General features: G+C 39.3%; 1 protein-coding gene across 5 annotated transcripts in view; it reads left to right on the top strand.

Annotated features, from left to right (window-relative positions):
• DOCK4 (dedicator of cytokinesis 4) overlaps positions 1–16,601 on the top strand; it is a 422,511-nt gene that overhangs the window by 190,494 nt on the left and 215,416 nt on the right. The window contains exon 1 of one of the 5 annotated variants that reach the window (XM_030549018.1): positions 6,789–6,817. The exons of the other annotated variants lie outside the window; for them this stretch is intronic. The gene's annotated coding sequence lies outside the window, so the exon portion shown is untranslated. Of the gene's footprint in view, positions 1–6,788; positions 6,818–16,601 lie in introns of those variants that run through there. 5 annotated transcript variants of the gene reach the window in all.

The raw sequence follows: 16,601 nt of genomic DNA, 5'->3' as shown, positions 1-16,601 counted from the left end.
AGGGGGAGGGGGACACTCTGACTTCAGCACCTCTCTCTCTCTCCCCTTGCTCTGCACAGCAAGCAGGAGGGGCCCAGGAGCAGCTGGCCAAGGGCTTCAAGGCAGAGGGCAGGAGCAACACGTCTGCAAGGCAGCGTGGGGAGGGGCACCTGAACACACGGGTATGCACAGCTCTGCTAATGAAGTGCATGGCACTTGATTCACTCCTAGGTGGCAGCGTGACTGCGTAGCTTATAGGAAACACAGGTCCTACACATTCATTATGTGTGTGAAAGAATGGTGTGATGTGCTTGTTGACCTGAACCATGTCTGCAAGGTATTTCAGAATGCTTCAACTAAGGCGTCTGTCTAATTCAGGCTTCTTTGTGCAAGTCGTGGTGTGTTAGAAGAAAAAACAGTGGAATCAATGTTGATCAACCTCCTGTTGATACTGCTACGGTAGTTAAGGAACTAGATTTATAATTTTAATTCCTTGAAACAAGAAAGAAAAGATCTTTCATTAGGTATGGCAGGATGAGAACATGCACAGTCCAGGACTTTAATTCAAAGTGGATTTCTACAGCATTAGCCTCACTTGTGTTTACAGCTACTTTCTGAATTCCAACAAAAATGTGGATTTTTCCTTACATCACATTATGCAGTAATCTTTCAGAAAATGTACTGCGAGTAAAGCAGAGATCTCAAAATAAAATACCAGTAGACAAAACAAAGATCATTCTTACAAAGAAGTTGCAAAGTCTTGCTGAAATGATACAGGCCTCACCTTGATCTCCAGTTTTCTTGTGAAGAATAGACTGCCGCAGGCTTATTTTCACACCTGCAGTGGTGCACTGCATGTTCTCACATTTCTGCCTGTTAATATTGCCTCTGTAGAATGAAACTTGACAAACTTAAAATGATCAGGACCTATTTGAGGGCTTCAGCGAGCCAATAAAGACTCTCAGGACTTGACAGTAAAAGCAGTACAATATAAACTTTCCAAAAACCTTACCTATAATAGTCAGATAAAGGAATGTGTACCTAAAAACTGAGAGATCCCTCAGACAACTGAAGACTATGGCACCCCATGTGTGTACAAATGTCTGTCATGCAGGTCAGTGTTCAACACAGCCATGATATATTTGTTGCTGTTTTTGCTAGGGCTGTGGAGTTATTTTTGTTTTTGTTTTTTAAATTGTATTAAAATTCAAAATCAAGGGAATTGGAACCTCTCAGGATTTGCTATTTTGATGAGTAGCACAAATTAAAATAATTAAGTGACAGCTGTATAGAAATAGCAAAAGCCTTGTGAAACTGGAGTGAGTAGCAGCTGTAGAGATGTGCTTTTTGTCACAGCTGAAAACACTTTTTTGTAAATATTCCTTATGACAAAACACCAAACTATTTGGGGTGTTTGAGAAATTATATTCATAGCTGTGGAAATGGCACTTCTTGCAGGGCGTTGCTGCTTGTTGAGTTAAAAAACATTAAAGGCATTAGTGGAATTAAACTGTATTATAACGGCTACCTACTGATAAATGGGCTCTCTTTTTTTCATAATAGGTGTGTGTGTGTGTGTGTGTGTGTGTGTGTGTGTGTGTGTGTGTGTGTGTGTGTGTGTGTATGAGAATGAATTTGGTAGGAAGGGAAGATGCTTTTGCTGTAAATAAATAAATTCAGTGGGACTGTATGAGGGAAGAATCCCCATCATCATTATCTTAGGTGGGTAAGGAGAGTGTCTTAACCACTACTACCCTCCAGAAAGTATTAGAACCACATGATCTGTACAATGGAATGAAAACTACAGATGCACAGCACTGATGCCTTCTCTGTCAAAAACAAGGCTATATGCTAGCATAATTTTCTTGTTAGTAGCAGCCTGTGCACCTTGTGTTAACTAACTGATACTCTTTAATCAATTTCAGAGTAATGAGTAAATATATAATAGCATTTTGAAAAAAGTAGTATTTGATACAAGTTGTAAGTAAATAATTATAAGGAGACATTGGTTGGTAGTTGTTTAGTCATACAAATGTGAATATTTAATGATAGTGAAGTTGAGAAAGCATTTTAATTTTTTCTTTTTTACAAACTTCAGTAGATTTTAAGTATAATTTTGCAATCTTAAGTCCTGTTCCTATGAACGCTTAGTCATGTCCTTAGCTTTACTCATATAAATAGTCTCACCGATTTCAGGGGAATTACTTGCTGAAGTGTAAGTCTTTTACAGATTGGGGCCAATTACTCAGAGTTCAGTAAACTTAGTAGTAATAAAAAGTACATTAACAAAGTACATTGATCTGTCATAAGAGACATGGTCTGCGCTAATCTCCTAAGTATGAAGTGCATGTGGAGGGAAAATAGAAGAGAAGTGGGTGTCCTAATGGCAGTATATAGACCAGTGGTCCCTAACCTTTTAGTCTGGCGGGCGCCAGACGAAGGACCACTGCGGCGGTGGAGCACCTGCCGAAATGCCGCCGAATTTCGGCTGCATTTCAGTGGCGACGCCTCTCGATGATGCCACTTGCCGTCGACAAGCAACCTCATCGAGCGGCGTCGCCGCCGAAATTCAGGAGTGACGCCTCTCGATGATGTCACTTGTCGACGGCAAGCGGCATCATCGAGAGGCGTCCCCGTCTAAGTTTGGGGATGACGCCTCTTGATGTCACTTGTTGGTGACAAGCGGCGTTATCGAGAGACATCCCCACCAAAATGCCGCTGAAATTTGGCACCATTTCGGCCAGTGCTATCCTGGGGGCCAGGACCCAGGCACCTGCGGGCACCGCATTGGGAACCACTGATATAGACTATAACAGCGTTCAAAAAGAACTAGATAAATTCATTGAGCATAGGTCCATCAATGGCTATTAGCCAGGATGGGCAGGGAGGGTGTCCCTAGCCTCTGTTTTCCAGAAGCTGGGAATGGGTGACGGGATGGATCACTTGCTGATTACCTGTTCTGTTCATTCCATTTGAAGCACCTGGCTTTGGCCATTGTAGGAAGACAGGGTATTGGGCTAGATGGACCTTTGGTCTGACCCAGTATGGCTGTTCTTGTGTCCAGTTTCATTCCCCAACTGTTTTGTCATTCATGCAGCACCCAACTCCCTTTCATATGGTTTGCAATATGTCTGTATTTTTTAAAGTTCGTGTTTTTTCTCATAACCTGAAGATATGACAGACTGTATGTAATTGAAATACCAGTTTAAAAAAGTAGTCAGAGAAAATTATTGCCTATAAAGTTTAACAGAAGGGGTTTGCTTTTTTCCTGTGGAACACATGATTTTTTTAGAAAATATTTTCTCCCTACACAAAATGTAGAGAATGTTATATCAGAAGTTTCATTTACCTGTACTTTGTGAGTAAATTTGATTAAAGAACATTCATTGGGCTAGATTCTGTACAGTGGCAGAGATTTGCTGAGTGCAGCAAGGATGAGTGGGAATTTAGGGAGTTGATTACAGCTCCTCTCTTCTCTGCTCCATTGCAACCTGGAGTACTTTAGAGCAGCCTCTAGTCTGCAAGCTTCCAGGTTGCTCTTAACTAGGCCAACTGGCATCAGTTCACAAGGGGCTATCTTCCAGCTGAAAATAGATGGAGCATAGCATACTGCAGCTATACATTCCCTTTCCTCCCATGACATGCCCACTATATTGGGGCTTTAGAAGGCAGAGGCAGAAGAACTGACTGTCAGCTCTGTGTACACTGGAAATGCCCTGTTGGAGCAATGCAGTTTGTTTCCACTCTCTTTGTGTCATCTGAGTGTCACAAAGGGCGCAGGACAACAAATCCCCGCCATTGTTCCTAAAATTTTTTGATGCATAATTAAACTGAATTTTTTTGTTGTATTTTACTAAGGGGGGAAAATACATTGTCCCACTAGAAAGTAAGTCAGGTTGATATTGCCTTATTTTTTCCACATAGTGAGTTGTGTTTTACAAGTTACAGTGTTAGTTATTTGCACATTTTTAAGCAGTTTGACATAAATGGATAGGGTATATAATCTTAGACTTTGATATATTTTGATGTTTCGATCTTGTTGTGATCATGTTATTTCTGCAAAATTCACAACTGTTGATTTTCTAATCCACAGTAGGTAAGACCTTTAAGTTTCAGAATAGTGCTGGAAGGGTTTGATGTTAGCTTCTTTCTTTCCTTTGGGGATATTGAAGTGATTCATGATATCTCTGTAACATTTCTGTGCTTTGAAAATAAATAAACAAACAAACTTAGTAATATTGGGAAAAGGATGGTTTAATAAACTGAGTTTCATATTAAGGTGCAAGAAAGAGTTTGTCCTCTGGCCATGGTGAAGTTTAATTTTCCTCACAGTATTTTCAGAAGCAGACCAGATTTACAATCTAGCCTTTGCACTATGAAAGGGACTGAGGGGTTGTTCCCATGGCAGGGCTGAGAGATTCTCACTGACACAAGTGTACCCTAGCAAGCAAGCCAAACCAAACAATGGACAGAGAGAATAATGGTGTAAGAGCTTTAGTCGTTGACTTCATTTGGGAACAGAATCAAGCCCCACATGATTAAATAGGAAATCACCTCATGAAGATGATGCACTTCTACCGTGTGTATATATAGTCTCTATTTGGATTTAGATATAGAATGCTTACAAAGCACTTAAGAGAGTACCTGGATAAAGGGTGCGATACTGAGTATATATTGTATACTGTATATACCGTGGAAATTATTTTTATTTTATCAATGTTGAAATTTTGGTAATTTTTTTTAATGATTTAGTTGTTGTCTGAGCGTTGTCTCATTTCAGTACCGTGGTTGTCAATGTGTACATTTATGGGATTCACATCTTAACAGCTAAATGTGTCCTGAGATAATGGGTGGCTTCTCAGGGCCTAACCTGATTGATTGTTCATAAAACAGTTTGTGTGCACACACACCCTGGACCCAGCAGGAGAATGAAATTAAAACTGTATTGATTCTCCATAACTTCTGGCTTGTACTACTTTGTTTTTCTAGTCTTGAGTCAGTATTTTTAATCAATTGTTCTTTTTCTATGTTGTGTTTTATAAGGAAATATTGGCAAATCACTGATAACAGTAGTTAGCATTTATATAGCACTTGTCATCTTCAAACAATTTAACAAATATTAGCATACTAATTTTCCCAATGTACTCTGTGAGATAGATAACTAAAATTCCTACCATTTTACAGATGGGAAGGCCTGAGGTAAGAACAGGTAAATTGAGTTGCCCAGGATCGGAGCAGGAGTCAGTGTCAGAACTTAAAAGTAGAATTCAGGAGAATCCTGGTTTCTAGTAATTTGAAGTGACCTCATCATGACAGTTGATTGGAAAATTGTTTTCCCATCCTCCAAAATCTTTTGAGACTTCAAATATTTTCTCATTCTGGGATGGGATGAAACTGAGACTTCTCAGTTTCTTTTTTGTGAAAAACGAGAGAGAGACCTCAGAATAGCCCGTATCCCAGTGGATCAAGCACTTTCCTGGGATGTGATAGTCCCAGGGTCAAGCCCATGTTCTTCCTTATTCAGACCAGGTAATTAATGCAGACCTATTTAGAGAAGACAATGTTAATACGAAGTAGGAACCTTTTAGTTCATGCCCATACTGTCCACAAGGGGGAATTTCAGTGCAGCATTTTGGTGCAAATACCCATACTCTGAACCACGGGTCAGTGTAGACGTAGCCTTGGAACCTTGTTAGCATAACTTACTGCGTTTGAAAGAATACAACAGTTCATTTTCTGGGTTGATATAAAACCATGGATGGTAGTATTGATGGGCAAATATTTGGAAAGTTGGAAAGTCCTTTAGCCTTGCAACATTGTCTTCAGTGGTAAACATGCAGCATTTTTGAATGTCTGCTATTAAGTCTGCATATGGACACTCCTCTATTATCGTGCAAAGTGCTGTGTGGTTATTTGGATTTGTTTGGGGCAGTTTTTGCCCTCATACCAGCACAAACAGATCATTTAAATTAATCTCTATTGTAATTAGGTCAGAATGACAGAGCTAATAAGTGTTTAACAGGTTACACACACTTAGGAATCTATGACAATTTTGTGGTTATTGCCTCTTTATTTCTCTCTGAATAAATATGACATCTGATCATGGTGTGTTTTCCTCCCCTTTTGCAACTTGCCAGCTGTGGTAGTTTGTGAAACAGCATGGCCTCAGCATAGCCAGAGGGCCCAATTACATTGGAGCTCTGATAAGACTGATTCTTTAATCAAAAATACATTCATTTTTTAAAATCAGATCGTAGAAAAATGCAGCTTATCTGTTTTAATTCAAATTAGTTTTATAAGCAACAAGGGATACCATCATAAGTTGGGTGACTCTGCTGAGACCTTTTAGCTTTCCTGTATCCTAGTTTCCCCATCTATAATGTGGGGATTAAAACACCTTCTTCATTAAATGCTTTGAGATCCTCTGATAAAAATAGCTCTAGCAATGCTAAATATTATTAATTATGTACAGCACTTCAGAATAATACGGTTTGCCCAGTAGAACACTATATTAATTCTATATGTGTATCAGAGTGAAGTATAGGCATTTTTCTTCTCAACAGTACTACATCCATCTAGTGTTACCTCACATTGCTACCTGAAGGCGATAGTTTAACGTACAATAGCACATGCCAGTTTCTTGCAGCTGGGATTGACTTAATGAGTACAAAGTGGATGCAGATAGTATTAAACAGGGTCTTCCAAATAGTTAACATTTTCTGAGGCAAACTGTATGAAAAGCTTAGTTGTGTGTGGAAGCAGGGTAATCTTGTTTTTAATATTTTTAGGTTTCTTCAGTCTTGAAATTACAGACCATAAGTGCTTACATACTGCAGTGGTAAGTGCTATAGAAAATCCTAAATTAGATGGTAAGACCCTATGCAGATTGACGCAATTATATCTACTCTCCAGATAACTGGTTTATCCCATTTTCCTCAGAGGCTTTTACCCGTAGTGTGTGGAAACTGCTAACACAAATTTAAATTCATAACACATTGCTAACTAGAGAGCTCTGCTGCTTTTTTTATTTAAAACACAGGCTGTCGTCATCTCAGAAACCTGAAATGGAAAAGGGAATAGAGAGTATACATATCCTATGTGTGTTTGTTCAGATCACAAGTATTAGGTTCTTATCATAGATTAGTATGCAAGAGAACAGTGCACCAGCACCTTCCTAAAATTCCAGTTGCTTTGCTGACCTTGAAATCTCTACAGTATCTGTGTCTTTGTATGTTGTACTTCATCTGATGCATTGCAGCAGAACATGGAAGTGATTTGTCTCTTGTTATTTAGTAAAACTTACATTTGCTAACAAGGCACAAAGCTTCCATCTAATCATGTCTTTTCTAAACCATTTGGTTTATGGTGTTAACATTGTTCCAAATAAGGTAGTCTATTAACGCAACAATTATAAGGTAGAAATTCAAAAAAATAGAGATGTGTATACTTTGTGTCTGTGTCAATATGATATGAAAGTCTTGCCACAAATGACTGATGCCTGTGGACCCATATATGTGAGAAGCAAAGATAAATCCCCCTCTTTCCATCACCTTGAACTCCCTTGTTTTATAAATATCATATTGTCCTCAGATGAGCACAGATTCATAAACTGTATAGACAAATAGAGGTAGATCATTTATCCAAGGCTAATGAGTAAGATGTATTATGCATTTTCCCTTTTGTGCACTTAGTTATAGACTTAAAGGTTATCATATACTCCCTTTCTCAACCATGTAAAAGAATAAATCAGAATTATCATTTCATTATCCCCATGTAGTACTTTTAACTTCACCTTTCTAAGTGGCATTAATATAAATAATTAATATTTTCACATTTTTCCTCATTCTATTTTACAATTGCTTTTAAACAGTACTTTTGAAAATCCATTGCAACCTATGAACTGTAATCTGTCCATTTATCAAAATATTTCCTTCTTTGCATGCGTGTTAATTTTTTGGTGTAAGATTACTCAAGGGCTGGGCTGCTACTAATGATTTTTATTTCAGGAATAAAAGAACATTACAGCATCTGTTTTTAGGGAAGTAAACATTGGGGGGAAGGATAGCTCAGCTGCTAAACCCAGAGTTGTGAGTTCAGTCCTTGAGGGGGCCACTTAAGGATCTGGGGCAAAAATCTGTCTGGGATTTGGTCCTGCTTTGAGCAGGGGGTTGGACTAGATGACCTCTTGAGGTCCCTTCCAATCACACTGGGAGCTGCGGGGGGCCCTGCCTATGGATGGTCAATGTAAACAAAATGTCTCAAGGCCCGCCTGCAGGTTACCCTGATGGACAGCATGCCAAAGGTTGCCAACCCCTGTCCTAGACATTGCCATCCTGTGAATGCAGGAAACCAGAACAATTCAATCCTGCATGGCAGTACACAACACTTCCTGAAAGCAGAGGAGATGGGCTGTGGATAGACTGTTCTCAGAAGGGTCATGTGTGGTCAGTGCAAGACTGCTGGAGCTTATTCTGTAAAGGGCAGAGAGGCTCCTCCAGGAGAACTATCTTCTCCAAGGGGTTTGTATGTGGTGATAGCTACTGGAGAATTTGCTACCAGTGCTGTGTTGGTTCCCCAGGTTGAGGGAAACATTAGCCAGATGTCCTGACATCGCTTCCTCCAATTTTTCTGAAAAGAGGGCAAGTCAGTTAGCTGCAACCAACTCATGCTTTAATGGCTAGTATTACTTATTTTGTTGTTTTTCATTTCCTTCTCCAAGTAGACATTGCTTAGGCTACCAAAGGGCTATTAGAAAGGGTGATTAGCAGCCTGGTGGCTCTTACAAAGGTGTCCTGGCAAGGAATAATTTCAAGATTTGGTGGTAAAGAATTTCAGGATACGACTGTCCATCAGTTGCAACAGTGCCTTTGATGTCATTTAAATAAGAAATTTATGGTAGAGAAACACAACAATTTGAATATTTCCTCATGGTTAGTTGGTAATGTGACCACCAAGCCCAATGGCCAACCAGGAATTTTATTTTGGTCCTCTCTGAAGTGTGTGGGGCATGTGGTTACTGCCCTTTCTAGTCTTTTGATATTGTGGCTCTTCTCTCAAATGGCAATAAGAGAACAAAGTAATACCTCAAAAGAGAGGAAAGAAGTCAAGTGCAGGTCTAAAATCCAGTTTTGGAAAGCCGTTTATGTAGATTATGTATCTAAATTGGGCAGGAAACAGAAAATAAGTCTATAACTAAAATATTTTTTTAACAGCAGATAATATTTGTACATGCTTTGACCATGTAAACCAGCATCTAAGTGCTAGACATTGTGTTAAATCCAGTGTTATTAAAGGTTGTGCAAATTTGGCAGAATGTTTTGGTTTGTATTGTAAACAAGAAGAAGACAGGTATTGAAGAGAAGGATTGGCCTCCACCACTATTTAAAAGAACTAATGTCATTCACCAAGGTAACACTAAAGAAGTTGTACACTTTCAAGTTGTCTAAAAAGAGACTTCCTGTTTAATTATCCAATCCTAGTGGAAAAATATGACTCAACTGGGGTGAACTCTGATTATATAGACACAGTTTAGTATGAATTTTTGAAGCTGGTATTTCTCACCAGCAGAAGTTTGCATATGTTTTGGTATTGGTTTTGTGCCTTTCTTGTCTCAGGGTGAATGTGTGAATAGGATTGCTGGTAGAGTACAGCGTGCAACAATTAAGAAATGTTTTATTACCCATCACTTGGTCCATCTTTCTTGTCACTTAAACGCACTCCTTTTTCCATATAAAGGATGAAAAATCTCCCTTTCCTTTCTTCTTCACCTTCCCCCACAAGTCTGCACTAATTCCTTGTGGTCACCTGCCTGAGACAGAACATATCTTGGGATTTTTCTGTAGTTGAGGAGCTGGATATTATGTGGCTATGTCTGTGCTGTAGCACGGAGTACTGTTGTGATAGCAGACAGCTCAGTATTGTCTGTAATTTTCTCTGTGCACTGTGCAAGGAGTTTTCATTTCATATATCATTTAGCATGTATTGCTCTGAGACTCCACAAATTCAGCAAATATACTTAGCACAAAAAAGAAGAGAGGAATTTTTGTTGTTGTGTTTTTCTGAGAGTTAAGCTCATTAATAATGGATTATATTTTCATTATTATAGCTGCACTAATTGCAAAATCAGATAAGCTTAATCCTTTACAGAAAGTGAAGAAAAAAGAAAACATTATAGAGGTTTGTTTGTGAAAGGCACAGATGACATTTAGAAGCTTAGAAATGTAAGGCAGGCTAGTTTGTTTTTAGGATTTTCTAGAAGGGTTTTTCGGTGGACTCAGACACATGGCTCATTGTATAATGAATGTTGGTTAAGAAGAGCTGGGATGTGCGTAACATGATCACTTGTGACTCTGTTCCCAGGCTTCCTGCACCGCAGGCCTCTCTTGGTCTCCTTGAGTGCACCCCGGTAAGGTTTCAGCCTAATGCTCTTCTGTCTGGGTGGAATCACAAGATCGTCTCAGATCAGGTCCTGGACTACCATCCCCTACGATGACTTCAGCAGGTCTGACTTATCTTCAGTGCCTGCAGTTCTGTCCCCTCCAAGGCAATGATGGTGGTATCCAATAACCAAACAGCCTCCTTAAAGTGAAGTATTAGAACAAAATCCATATAGAGAAAGCAGATCTTAAACAATAAAACAGTCTATATACATGTCTTCCTCTTTGTAAGGTTCACTGTTCCCTGGATCGGCAGAAGGCCCAAGTCTGTGTCTGCCTGTTCCTCTGGCCAGCTTCTGACAGTTAGGAACCATTAATTTCTGTGTTAATAAGCTGACAACATCCCCACCCCTCTTCAATTGGGAAGGAATGATTTCAGATGTCTATTATGTTCTTATACATGCAAATTTGAGAACTGCAATGCTGTAGCTTAAAAACCCCTCTTCTTTACCACATACCTCAGCATTTCCCTCTGTTGAGGTTCATTATCTATAAGCTTCATTTCTGTGTTTCAGTCTGGACCCGTAGTAATTATGTGGGCTTCATCTATGCTAGGAAAATGAGTTGTGCTGGCTAACATTCTTTGATCAACACAATCACCACTTGGCATCTGGTGTAAACATACCTGTCATCTTCTACACTGGATGCTAAATGATATTTAAAACATGCACTTAAAACATAACTCAACACACATAGTCTTAAGATGCAGGCATAGTCAGAAAAGTGACTATGTAAAATGATGCTTTATCGTGCAATGGCCTATTCCTGGGTGTGTTTGAATGGCTACTTTCGAACACCTGGTTGCACTGTGGAGTCAACACAGCTAAGTGAGAGTCAGCTGGATTCTGTTTTGCCTTTCACAATAGAAAGAGAATTGCTAACCAAGTTCCAGTAATAGAATCTCTAGTACTGATGAGTGAGCTGTAAAGCACACAGCTGAACTTTCCGAACTTAGGCTAAATTTGCAGCGCTAGCTCTTACAAGTAAAAAGATGTTTTTATTTTTAAACTGAGGAAATTTGATGTGGAAGTCATGGCAAGCAAATAATCATAGAACTCCATGATGTAATTTGAATTCACTTTTTGATTACAGCTGCACTTTAAATATCTACTGGCAACTCATGGAAAAATTTGAAAACCCTGCTATTTAGAAAAGAGTATGGTTATGTTTTTGGTATTTTTCATGCTCTGTTTTTAAATACTTGCGGCATTTGCATGAAAACCAGGATCTTTGTTGCTTAGAAGTTAATCGGATCCTGCTGCTTATTTCTTACTTTAAATCCACATCCTTTGTAACATTGTTGGTGGTTGCCTTGGACATGACTCTGATGTCACAAAATGGAATTTTGACTTGAAATAAAACAGCAGGATGTGATGAATTCTTAAAAAATAAAGCTACTGTTTTTTGGTGGGAAGGAAATTAAAAACAAAATTCATCAGCAGAACTGTTTCTAAATACATTTTTAAAGATGTACATGAGGCATTAGCTTGAAGTTGACCACAGTGTTTGGTATAATTTCACACAGCTGCCCCTTACAACACGCATCACTTCAAAGTGTTGTCATCCCAACAAGTTGAAAATAAGCATAGCAGTTGTAATGTTGCTAACTCTCATGATTTTAATGCAAGTCTTACAACATCTCTTAAAGCCCCAGGTTCATGCAATTACAAGAGAAATTCAGCTTTTATTTTAATAAAAGGGAAGTTTCTGGCTCTCCTGGTTATGGAAATTTGGAAATGTAACTAAAGGCTCAAAAATAAGAAGACAAATAAACAATATCTGCACATTATTTAAAAAATATCTCATGACTTATAAGCCAATCTCATGATTTTTTTGGCACCAGACTCACAATTTTTGAATGCTTAGTGTTGGCAATAGTGCAAATGAGACATGCAGTTTTCTCAGTGCTTGATATTTTTTAAGATTGCTGCCTTTCTTTTTGCTTCAGCTAGACCTTGAGAATTCGTAGGATCAGCTTGTCGTTGTGGTGGGAGTAGAGGAAGAGCTGTGTGATGGTGACAGTTGCAGGAGGAATTCTAGTTAGCTCAAAAATTGTTCCTAAGATTCTGGGAGACTCCATGCTGAATTGTCAGCTCATCTGCTCTTTGGAAGAGCACAGTGCAGGCTCCTTCTCTTGTTGCATGGCTAGTACAGGAGGCTGGTGGTTGGGCCACATAGATTTTGTCCATTGTTTTAGAGATCAGATTCCCAGACTGGAGAGGTTTTTAGGCCTGGCAGAGTTCTCAAGTGCTTCTGTCTGACAGTTAGGCAGCGCTGCTGGAGTTGTCAGATATTTCTTGAGTGTCCCAGCCAGAATATTGGCTACCACCTTTGCCTGCGACCCCACTTGGTTTTCTATACAAACGAAGTGGGTCTCCCATTTAACATCCAAGTTACAAATTCTACTTTCCTTTGGTCACATTTTCTGTACAAAGAAGGGAAAGAACCCAACAGCCTCCCCCATTTGGTTTTCAGTATTTCTTGCAGATCCTGTATCTGCCCTCATTTATGGGTGAAGGTTTCCTGGTATTTGAGCAGGAAAGCGTTATCAGCCTTTTTTGCCCCTTTGTCATGCTTGATGTAATTGATTTGGAGCTAGACTCAGTGGGTGAAATTCACCTGAGACGTTGAAGGCCAGTGCAGGTTCATCTGCACCCTTTCACGCCATGTACAGGCTGCACTGGGATATAGGGAGTGGAGTCTGTCTGCTGAGTATCTGTAGAGATTGCCTGCTCCCACCCTGCGCAGAGATCTCTGCACTAGCCCTATATAGGCCAACACGGAAGGCCACTTGGGTGCCTCAGGAGGAGGCTATGGATGCACATTTATGCAGACCACAGCGCTGTGTGCAACCAATGTGGAGGAGCTGCCGTCATTATTCTAACCTTTAGGCTGCAATAGGAGGTGTATGGCAAATCCCCACTATTGTCCTGACTGGAGGATGGACTCTATCTCCCCAACCATTTGTCATTCTGTCAGCATAGTATGGGCACTTCTACTTTGTGAGTAGAGTGAATTTCAGCCAGCATAAATTTACACTTAATGTTCAGTAATTTTACTTCATCCATAATTTATTTTTCCTGTCCACAATTAAGGATTATCGTTTACCCTTGATCTTTGCATTCAGAAAACTTCTACAGATAGCAGTGGGTTATGGCCTTTGATAATAAGTCTTTTAAAATTGCAATGCAGACATACATTGTTTTAATACATAATGTCTGTTGCATAGGTCACATTATTGGTATATTTGTAACGGTTAAAGATGTGGGCCCAGCGCTGCTCAGGTGCAATGGAGATTGAGGTGGGTCAAGAACTGGTTACAGCTCACTGATTATCAGCTGTCGAGCCCTGGCTCAAGTTAAAGCTACAAGGGGGCAGTTTTAACTTTTATCTGTGATGCAAGTTCCCTCAGGCACCTTAAACCAGTAGAGAATTGGCCATAGAGCAGCCTTGCTCCACCGTATCCAGTCCTCCATTTCTGCCATGCCCCCAACCCCTCTTTCCCTTACGCTTGGTATTGGAGGGTGGTGTCTGGCATGGGGAGACTGCAGGACAGTGTTATGCCAGTGAAGAATCTCCATACATTGGGATGCTCCCTCAGATGAGGGTCCCTGGCTCTGGTATTTGCTCTCTTGTAAGGTTCACTTATAAAACCAGCTTCAGGGGTGTGCAGAAGTGGTTTTCTATTTACCTCCCATCCCATCCTTCTGGGAGCCAGGGATCAAACCAGGCTTAGTATTGCGATGCTCTAGCTGGTCCACTATCCCAAAACTGGTTGAGCTCAGAACTGTCACACCCTTTGGAATGCCCACTATGCTGGGGGATCCCCAGCTCATTGCTGAAGCCAGCTCTCCGGCCCCTTTGTACCACATCAACAACACAAAGGGCATGAAGCAGGAGCCAAGCAGGATCTGATCCAAAGTTTTTACTGCTACCTGTTGTGAGTGGGTTTATGTAATTTTATTTTTTTCAGATTTGTAATTAAGCACCTACAGTAGCTTCTAACTATAAATAATAAAGTTCATGCCAATCAGAGGACTAAAAAGAACAAATCAATTACCATTTTATTATCTATCTGCCATCAGAACAAATCCATTCCTGGTGTACCTATCTAAGCAAATAGGTTTCTGTTTTCTTAATTAATGGTATCAGCAGCAATCTTCTTCCTAATCAAGATCAGCAAAATGTTATAATCTGCTCTATGGAATTGATGATCTTCCAGCCCAGATGGGCAGTCCTTAGGTCTGTAGCATTTATTCCATTAAGACAAAATGAAAAAACTTAGTCATCCATCTTTGTTTTCATAGGCATCCAGCTTGAATCCATCTTTTTACCTCACCCTGCTCAAAATGACACACACTGCCATACTGAACCAATCAAAGGAGTAGAAATACAGTCCAAAATATTATACAAACAAAAGAGGCAGGTACATGTTGTGTCAGTGGGGAAATATCAAACAAATGTCTTCCTATGTTTATCACCCACAACGTTTGTATGTAAAACAGAATTTGTGCTGTTTAGTTTCATCTGCTTCTATTGTTCTACTGAATTTTACAGCAAGCAACTAATTTGATGTTATCAATTACTAAAGACTCCTGCCTTTTATTCCCCACCTGAAGACATACATTTTATGTTGATTACATAAAAATTAAATGTTATGCTGAGGAATTTGGCCAATTTCTAAGATAATCTTTTCTACAACATGTCATGTGGCATAAGATTAAAAAAGACACCAGATTTATGTTTAAAAGTCATACAATAGACAATCTGTCTAGACTAATAACACACAAGTAGTAATATAAATCAATAAAAATCAGTTATGAAAATAGAACAGTTTATGGCATGTTCCTTTTAAAGGCAATCGGTAAACTGCAGATTTGGAGCACATTGTTACTTCAGTATTACAGAGGATGTTTCAGTACAAAAATCCCTTGCTGACCTGCTTAAATTAATCTCTTCAGTGTTCGTTATTTCTATATTTCTTGTCAGAAGACAGTAGAGTAGAATGTGCACAGCATATTTTAGTGCCAAGTTTAGCACTCATAAAAATGGTTAGAAGTCTAAGCTATAATCAAATGCCCTTAATACAAAGAAAAGATCTGTTTCCTTTGGGTTATTGCGGTGCATATCGCCAGGTATATTTACCAGTGACTGACTGCTGAGAAGTAAAATGCTAGCCTCAGCTTTAATCATCTGGAGTTTTGGCTGATTGAAGCCAAGCTGTTAAATCTCTCAAATTCTGTATTTTCTCTTTCTTTTAGTAAAGCAGTTCACTTTTCTCATTCATTTTCTAACGTGGTTTCTATGAAGAAATCCACATGAGGTTTTATGAACACACATGCCCTCTGTACTTAAAAGTAACTGAATATCAACATTTTTTAACATTTTAAAAGGCTGACTGCTCACATTTGCTGTCTGCCAACGTATTCTAATGTTGTAGTTGGAACTGTAGCTTTTTGCTTCTTTTTTGTTTAAGTCATACTGTAGAAACTGCATCTAGAGTTTTTTCCCTTCAATCACGCTACATTTAAAATACATCTGAGAAATTTAGCTCTGCATCACCAATTAAGTATCATCTCAATCGGTATATTTCTGTATGTAGCATGACAGCGCTTGCTTGCTGGTTTTTAGTAATTGTATCCTGAATTACACTTGGGTAGCCTTGCAGAGAGCGAGTGTAATCAGGGCTTGAAAAATCCACACACCTGTGGCAAGTAGGAAGCATTACTAGGGCAGTGCCTTTGACATCTGCAGAACTGAAATGTACTTTTTTTTCTAAAAATAAATTCCTAGCTCTTATATTTATGCAAGCAACCTTCCAAATGTGAGCTAAGTGTCTTTGGAAATCTACAGGCAGACAGCCCATGTGTTCTTACCCTGACTGGTTGATTTATATCTCAAGCTACGGGGTGCTGAGTAAATTTTTCAAGCGTGTGTAAGCGATAACAAGCTATTTTGCTATATGAGAAGGTATAGAGCAGGAATGAATGGATCATCTGAAAGATGAGTGATGTGAATGTACAGTAAGCTGTTACAACAGGCACTGGGTTTTGGAGGACATGAATATTCTTTCAACATTTGCCAGCCTATAAAAACTATTTATAAACACCATAAGTCTGCCAAAGACCCAGTTTCCTGGAAGCTGCTGTTCTTGTTTGGGACAGTCATTTCCATTTGCTTGCTTTA

This window comes from Gopherus evgoodei, chromosome 1 (genome assembly GCF_007399415.2).
Source record: "Gopherus evgoodei ecotype Sinaloan lineage chromosome 1, rGopEvg1_v1.p, whole genome shotgun sequence".
Taxonomy (NCBI): Eukaryota; Metazoa; Chordata; order Testudines; family Testudinidae; genus Gopherus; species Gopherus evgoodei.
This window is presented reverse-complemented; position numbering and strand designations above follow the sequence as displayed.